The sequence below is a fragment of the Camelus bactrianus genome, chromosome 8 (assembly GCF_048773025.1).
Source record: "Camelus bactrianus isolate YW-2024 breed Bactrian camel chromosome 8, ASM4877302v1, whole genome shotgun sequence".
Taxonomy (NCBI): Eukaryota; Metazoa; Chordata; class Mammalia; order Artiodactyla; family Camelidae; genus Camelus; species Camelus bactrianus.
The window spans coordinates 59,838,114-59,846,686 of NC_133546.1; the positions used below are offsets into that span (position 1 = coordinate 59,838,114).

Below are 8,573 nucleotides of genomic sequence, written 5' to 3' on the forward strand. Positions count from 1 at the left end.
CTTAACAATTGTAAAACAGCTCCCATTTCCTGAGACTCTGTTATATTCCAGGCTTTTACTAGATGCTTTTATGTACATTATCTAGTTAATCATTAAGAAATGATCTTATGAGGTAGTCTCTAGCCACTCCATTTAATATAGAGGAGAAAACCAAGATTTAGCCCACTCCACACAGAAGTTTAACTTGGGGCTACTTCAGGCAGACACCTTCCTTAGTAACTGATCTCTCCCGGGAAGGGGGTTTAACCTTAGACCAATAATTCCCCAACTGTGCACCAGGCACTCAGGGAGTTGTAGCAAATTCACAGGGGCAGCTTAGGATATTTGAAAAGTTCAAGGGAAACACAGTGTACTCAACACGCTGGACACCACTGAACCTACAAACCGGAGATAGTTCACAGTTTCCACCATTAGATCACATTACGTTCTTATCAGTAACATTATATCTCTGCAAAGCTTGGGTTTTCAGTGGTTGCTGTGATTAAAAAGCAATTGCTGCAGAAAAATTAATGTGGAACAGGCAACAAGCATGGTGGTATCCAGTCTGATCCCAAAGTCTGAGTAGTAGTATGTATTTACATACAATATAATGCATATGTGCAGTCAAAGTGTTATAATTCTACCTAATAAAACTGAAAAAGGAAAAAAAACAGTCTAAGAACAGTATAGGCACACACATCCTATTTGTAATTGTTGCTATTGAGGAATGATATAATTTTTTTCTCTCAGTTTATGTGTATTATTTTTTTCAAACAGCTTCTATGTTGTTAGGATAGAAATACTACATTTGGATCTAACTACTAGTAAACTACTTAAATCTAGGGGCACTGTGAAAAAAATGACTGAGATACTAACAGCACCATGAAGCAAGTTTAGGAATCTTTGCCTTAGCCAAGAAGTGACAGGGTTGTGTAAGATTCACCAAGGAAAGCTGTGATTCAGTGCAAAGAAGTAACTTAAAACAAAGTCCCTAACACAAACATCATAAGCAGAGAAAGAGGAATTTAGGTTAAAACCGTTTTTAAAGGTCACTCTCGGCTTAATCCTTTAAATCCCATACAATGTCTCCTGGATAATTGGTATTTAAAATAAAAAAACTTCTAAAACACATGCACACAAATTACTGTTTTTCCAATTCTTAGAGACTCAAGCAAAGCCTTTAAAATTACAGCCTCCAAGCTATGTTGGAAGAGACTGGGCCTCCCCTACACAGACAGAACACACCCAAGGAGCCTGTGCCAAGGAAACCAGGGGAAAGCCTAGACAGAGAGACTGCCCCCATCCCAGCACTTTGATACTTTCAGCTCCTTTGCGGTTTGCATCCCACTCTCAATAGCCTGCTTTTAAGTTCTACAGGAATGCTCTAGGTTATTGTGGAAATGCTTGTTTGGAAACTTCCCTTCCACAGAGTTTCTCATACAAGACACTAAGTGTGAAAAGCAAGGGGAAAATAAACACAAAATCCAGACTGTTGGTTCCTCAGGAGGAGAAAGAAAAGTAAGTGGAATGCCAAGTGGAGGAGTGTTCCAGGCTGCAAGGTTCTGAGGATGTTCTAGTTCTTCATGGGTACTTCATGGGTACTTCTGTTCTTGCTCTTTAACTTGTACCTCTCCATTTGATACTTTCTGAATGTATGATATATTTCACAGTGGTGGCACCAGAATTTCCATGTGGGAGGGCCTTGGCAGTTGGAAGTGTGCCTTGTTTCTAAGCAGAGTTGGATCACAAGCCATCTGCTTTTACTTGGAGTATATGCTTATCTGGAGGGGCTCTGGAGAGGTTGATGAGTTTGAGTTGGAAGCTAAGGTTCATTTTTGGTGCCAACACGGAACAAGGAGTTAACAAATTAGCATTTCAGTATCACCCTTTGTTTATACCTCCCAACAATATGCAATTAGTTGTTTTCTGGCCTCTTATTCCTTTCCACCTTTCTTCCACTCTCCCCTCCTCATTTATGACCTAGAGTGCAGAAAACCTTCCAAATTTAATTTATATCCCTATTTAAAAAAAAATTCTTCATTTACCATATGCTAAGCACCTGCTAGAGATGATGGATGATAAACATGTATAGTCACACCTACTACAGCACAAGAACAACAGGTTGCTATTGCTGTTTTAAGGATGGGAAATCTCCTCTCAGACACCATCAGTACCCTGTACCACCATCCTGAACCCAGATGTGTTTGTCTTCATTGTCCAAGTTCTTTCCACTTACATTGGTCTAACAGACATTACCTAAATGTAAACGAATATCATCACCCAACAGGCTTACAAAAAGGATCCTTAGCGTTCAGAGGAGCGATGCCGAGCCTTTTTTTTTTTACTTGAATCATTTCATTTAATTTCTACAGCAATATTATACACAGTTTACAATTCTAAAACCTTAGGTTTAAAGAAATGGGTTTTCCAGAGTCACACACCTAACAAGTGGCATTAAGACTCAATCTCTTGGCCCCAAAGGGGATCTCAATCACCAGTTAAACCATCTCACCACACTTCAGGGAAAACATTCTTGACCAGTTTTAGGAAACTGAAGCTCCTCTCGGGTCACAAATAATGCTCCACTTCCCCTCCCGCCCCTCAAATCTACCGGAAGCACCACACTGAAATTCCCAAGACAAGTGTCGGTAAGCTGATGTCTGAACTCAAGCCAGACAACGCGCTTGCTTCCTCGGGCCCGGGGAGACGCCACTTGCTAACTCTTTACAGACCTTAATTCCAGCCAGAGCGGATCTCCCCAGGGCAGAACAGCCCCCACCCTCCGGCGCCTACACCCCTTGGCGGTCCTCAAAGGGCTGAGGGAGGGGCGCAGGCTGCTGGCGCGTCCAAGCCGAGCTCGGTCACTCTGAGGCCGGCCTGCAGGCCCGGGGAAAGCGGAGGACGCTAGGTGACCAGAAAGGACCCTCCTTTACGCCCGAAGACCGCCTGCCTCCACGTCCGGAAGAAATACTTGGGGACCTCCGGCCCCCACCACCACTTTCTTCAAACTCTTTGAGCTCACTGGAGAAAGAGAATGGGGACATGCAAAGACGAGAAAGTTCTCTGCGCCCTGCCCCCCGCCCCCCACCAAGTTCTATATTCTATGGAGGCAACTAAAGGAAAGCGACAGGGGAGGTGCCCCGGGATGGACCCCCGCTCCCGCCTCGGCTTTCCCGGAAGCCGCAGGAAAGGGGGCAGCGCGCTCCGTCTGGGACTCCTCCCCAAGCAGACAGCAATCTGGGGGCGCCCTCACCCCAGACATCGTCCTCTGCGTATCAGGGTCCACCCCCTCCTCGAGGAGTAGGGGGCGCCGGCCCTCAGGTTAAGAAGGGTCTCGAAAGGACCCGGCGAGGTCGCACGTACCTTTCTCTCCGTGCCGCAGGGACCGATGCCGGCGACAGGGCGAGGGGCAAGGGGAGTCGATGGAGACGGGCTCCGCTGGCTCCCGCGGCCCCTGGGCCTCGGCGCCGCTCAGCGCCGCCGCCTCCTGCCGTCGCTCGCAGGGTTGCGCTCCCCGTTCCCTCAGGTTACCTGTGGCAGAGCCCTCGGCGCCCGCCGTCCGCTCAGCCCTCCGCCCCGCCCCGCCCGTCCTCCTAGGCTGGGGCCGCAGCGCCCCGCAGCGGTCGCCCAGGGCACGGCGGCGGCCCGCGAGGAGGTGGGCTCCCCAAGGCCCTGGGGCTGGCCGCCGCCTTCTGCAGCACGCTCTCAGCTGGGCCGCTGCCCCTTCCGCGCCCTCCTTAGAAAGAGTGAGGGGAACGGGGGACGCAGTCGCATTTTCCGGGCAGGCGTTGCCTGGAGGTTTATGGGAGGGAGGAGGGGTTCGGGAAGAGAGAGAAACCATCCTTCAACCTGTGGCCAAGTGAGTATTTCAGTACATTCGTAGGTCTCTTAACTGGGATGGCTCAATGGAAACTGAACAATGATGAATGATCCAGATTCATTAGAGAGCGGGAGAGAAGAAAGGAAGCCTGTATTCCAAACAGCTTGTCTGTTAGTAGCTTGTCGGAAGCATCCCGTATGAAACAGACGAAAGCACTGAACGTTCCTCACTTCTATATTCAAATCACACTCTATGTACGTACCATTAACTTGGTTTGTTTTTGTCTGTTTTTCACAGCAATTTCTTCAGTATCTAGACGAGTTCCCCTGAACATGGCGAGCACTCAGTAAATTATTGCTGAATGAATGAGTGAATGGGACCTCTTTCAGCCTTTTGAAGAACCTGACAGGTTGTCTGCTCTCCGAACACGGAGAGCTGCAGGGAAGGGCGGAACACTAGAATGGAGTTTCAGGCTTATCTGAGTTTATTTCAACTGGATTTTTCTGATCTCCTCTGAAATAGGCCTGGTTTCCAGGGGGAAAGGAACTTGATAAGTTTCTTCTTGTTCTTAAGATGTTTGTCTCCCTTTTTCCTTCAGGGAACGTTAGGCAGGAGAAATCCAAACAGCTCTTTCCATACCAGGGAAGGGTAAGTGCTTGATTTTCCTAACCTACATCGGGGCTTCTCCCAACCCCATAGTCACAACTAGAGTTTTACCTGGCAGAGTGTGAAACCTCTCTTCTGAGTGTCCTTAGGCCGTCTTCAGATTTGTCCCCATCCCCGTCACGCCCCATCTGGAGCTGTTAGAAGAACACATTCCCTTTCCCTGCCCATCAGCCCTGGATTTCTCTCCAGGCAGGTCACCACCGAGTTCTAGGTGAAACCTCCCTTCTCCCGAGGTCAAGGTAAGCAACCTTTCTTTCTTTTTTTCCTTTCCTTTCCTTTCCTTTCCTTTCCTTTCCTTTCCTTTCCTTTCCTTTCCTTTCCTTTCCTTTCCTTTCCTTTCCTTTCCTTTCCTTCCTTTCCTTTCCTTTCCTTTCCTTCCTTTCCTTTCCTCCCTCCCTTCCTTTCTCTTTCTTCCTTCCTTTCCCTTTCTTTCTCTCTTTCTTTCTTTCTTTCCTTCCTTCCTTCCCTCCTTCCTTCTTTTTTCTCTTCCTTCTTTTCCAGATTAAAGAATTTTCCTAGCTAGGCCCTTGAATAAACCTGCAAAGATACAAAGCACTCCATTCCTGTGGGAGGCTTTTAATGATGTCACCACAAAGTCTAGATGTCTCCTTGTGCTTGGAGTTTTAAGTTACATTCGTGGGCAGTCAGAGCTGATCGTACATTAATTCTGCCAAAAGGAACAGAAGCCAGCCTGCAAGGCATGTGAATGCTCCTGGGAGCTAACCGGTCTGCATTTGTTCCCAGACCTTAATTAATGGGAATTCCTGGCAGGCACAGCGAGGCTGGGGGTTGGGGGTGGGATGAGTAGCTGTTGGCTCGTGAGAGTCAAAGCAGGCAGTAGGTGAGCTGCTTGGAGATCACACTTTCCCGTCTCCAAGTGGGCACAGTCTTTGGACATCTAATGAAAGGAGACCCCTAAACCTCCCAGCATACGAGGAAGGCTCCCAGCCTACAATTCTGTTCTGCCCCAGGGAGTCTGCAGCCCTTATGTAAGGGGAGTACAAACTAAACTGTTTGTTGCTACTGAAGTTTGGAGAGTATTATACTATTGAATCTTCCTATCTATGAACATGTTGGACATGTCTGTCCATTTATTTCAAATTTTAGTGACTTCAAAAGGTTTACAGTTTTTCATTTTCTGGGATTTAGTCTTAATTATCTTGTTTGTTACTATTGCAAGTGATATCCTCTGAAAATACGTTTGTTGTCAATAAGAAAAATGTAAATATCTTTGCTTATTGAGCTTATACCCAGCAACATTGCTAAATTCTGTTATTAATTTAAGTAATTTGTAGATTCTTTAGTTTTCTTCTTCTTCTTTTTTTTTTTTTTTAAATCTTTTTTGAGGCAGGGGAGGTTATTAGGTTTATTTACATATTTATTTATTTAATATGGAGGTACCGGGGATTGAACCCAGGACCTTGTGCTTGTTAGGTATGCACTCTACCACTAAGTTTACCCCTCAATTCTTTAGTTTACTATGTACCTGAAAGTAATATTTTATTTCTTATTTACCAACCCTTGTATCTTTAAAATTTTTTGTTTATTTTGAGATAATGACAGATTCATAACAAGTTACCAAAAATAGTAGAGAGATCAATTATACTTCTAAATGAATAAATAATTTTAAACATAAAAATTTTGGGTTTGACATCTAGTCAGGAGAAAGGGGCAGGGTTTCTCACTGTGTTAATTTACATTTGGAAACAAAGTCTTCTCAGTTGCCCCTTAAATCTATTTCTTCCTACATGTCATTGATCACAACTGGGCCACAAAGGTGAGAGAGTGGTTACCATACCCAGTGTAAGCCAATCATGATTCAACCTCTGAGCCTGGGGTTCCTTCCCTGCATATGTTGATACCCACGAACAGTTAGAGATGCCAAACTAAGGACAAAGTGAGGCGGAAGTTATACTGCCAACAATGTCTGCCTGATATTTGTCTGACTTTGTATTCCCTGTGCCTGGCCACATGAGGCACATAGTAGATATACTTGGAAGTTTCTATTCAGCTTTATCCCCTTTTTGTTAAGAGCTGCCTCCCCACTCATTAGGTTAGTTGCAGCCTATAGCTGTACCCCCAGCCTATTGCAGCCTATAGCTGTACCCCCAGCCATAGTGGGTTGGACCATTAACTCAGCATATTTATTGGGACTGGGCCACCATCAAGCAATCATATTGCATAGAAAATATAATGTCAATGGTGTGCCGTAGAATTGTGCTTCACGGAGATTCTGACCACTGCGTTAGGCCCTGAGAGTAAAATGGTGAGCACAAGCAGATGGTCCTGGAGTCTAGTGGTGAATACAGTCCTCAGTCAAATATTAAATGATAGCTGAGGTATGTAGCTTGAAGGAGTAGTAGTATATGGAGCTATGTAAAGTATGACCATGGGATCAGTCCAGGAGTGGACCACTGGCCCAAATGGAACCAATCAGATTTTCTTGCCTGGGAATCAAAAATAGTAATAGCTAAAAATTATATAGTGCTCACCTTTGAAAATGATTTTACATAGTTTAATGGATTTAATTCTTCCCCAAACCCTATTGATGTACAAAACATTATCAACAGTTTAGAGATGAGGAAATCAAGGCCCAAGAGGGGTTAAGTTTCCTGGTCCAGGTCACACAGCTAGTTAGTTGTAAAGCTAGGATTTGAACTCAGGTAGCATAGTTCCAGAACCTGAGTCCATTATCACTGGGCCTGGTAAGGTGGGGCAGCCATCTCCTGCCATCTGGTGGGAGAAGCACAGAAAGCCAGTTTTCATGCAGAGAGAAGAATGAAGTAAGAAGTACAGAGAGAAGCAAAACCAAGTTCTCTTTCTAATGAAGCCTTGATTATCTCTTGTGATACCCTGACATGCCTTTACTAGGATGCTCTGAATATGACAGAATTCTGAATTCACCAATAGGTGTATGATCAGGCTTAATCCATCCTTCCCTCCATGCCTCCCTCCACTTAGAAAGGTTATGTATATTGTATCCATGAGGATATGTTCTACTGAAAACTTTAGAAAACCCCAACTTCAGTTAAACAGAACTTCCCAACTGGTTTGCCACCACCACTTGTGTGCCATGAATGGATTACTGATAGGGCCAAGTTATTGATCCCCTCAGCCTCCCTTCCCTCTCTCCACTGGTAACCACTAATTTGTTCTCTGTATCTGCTTCTTTTTGTTATATTCACTAGTTTGTTGTATTTTTTAAATTATACATATAAGTGATATCATACAGTATTTGTCTTCGTCTGACTTATTTCTCTAAGCATAATACCCTCCAGGTCCATCCATGTTGTTGCAAATGGCAAAATTTTCAATTTTTATGGCTGAGTAGTATTCCACTGTGTGTACATGTATATATACATATACATATATATATATCACATCTTCCTCATCCATTCATCTGTTGATGGACACTTAGGTTACTTTCGTATCTTGGCCATTGTAAATAATGCTGCTATGAACATTGGTGTTCATGTATCATTTCAAATTAGTGTTTTCATTTTCTTCAGATAAATATCCAGCAATGGAATTGCTGGATCATATAGTAGATCTATTTTTAGTTTTTTGCAGACCATCCATACTGGTTTTAACAGTGGCTACACCAATATACATTCCCACCAACAGTGTACAAGGGCTTCCTTTTTCTCCACGTCCTTGCCAACATTTGTTTTTTGTGTTCCTTTTGATGATAGTCATTCTGACAGGTATGAGGTGATATCTCATTGTGGTTTTCATTGGCATTTCTCTGGTGATTAGCGAAGTTGAGCATATTTTCATTGGCCTGTTGACCATTTGTATATCTTTCTTTGAAAAATGTCTATTTAGATCTTCTGCCCATTTTTAAACAGGGTTTTTTTTTTTTTAATATTGAGTTGTATGAGCTATTTATGTATTTTGGATATTAACTCCTTATCATTCATACCATTTGCAAATATATTCTCCCATTCAGTAGGTTATCTTTGCCTTTGGTTGATAGTTTTCCTTTGCTGTGCAAAAGCTTTTAAGCTTAATTAGGTCCCACTTGCTTATTTTTGCTTTTGTTTCCTTTGCCTTAGGAGACAGATCCAAAAAAATATTATTATGATTTATGTTAAACAGTGTTCTGCCT

At 43.8% G+C, this 8,573-nt stretch overlaps 1 protein-coding gene across 13 annotated transcripts in view; it reads right to left on the reverse strand.

Annotated features, from left to right (window-relative positions):
* Window positions 1-3,589, reverse strand: part of ANKRD6 (ankyrin repeat domain 6) — a 208,980-nt gene extending 205,391 nt beyond the window's left edge. For 9 of the 13 annotated variants that reach the window (XM_074368623.1, XM_074368631.1, XM_074368627.1 and 6 more), the window contains exon 1: window positions 3,343-3,588. The gene's annotated coding sequence lies outside the window, so the exon portion shown is untranslated. Of the gene's footprint in view, window positions 1-3,342 lie in introns of all 13 variants that reach the window. The other 4 variants (XM_074368628.1, XM_074368629.1, XM_045512147.2 and 1 more) reach the window with 2 other exon arrangements.
* Window positions 3,590-8,573: the final 4,984 nt, after the last annotated feature.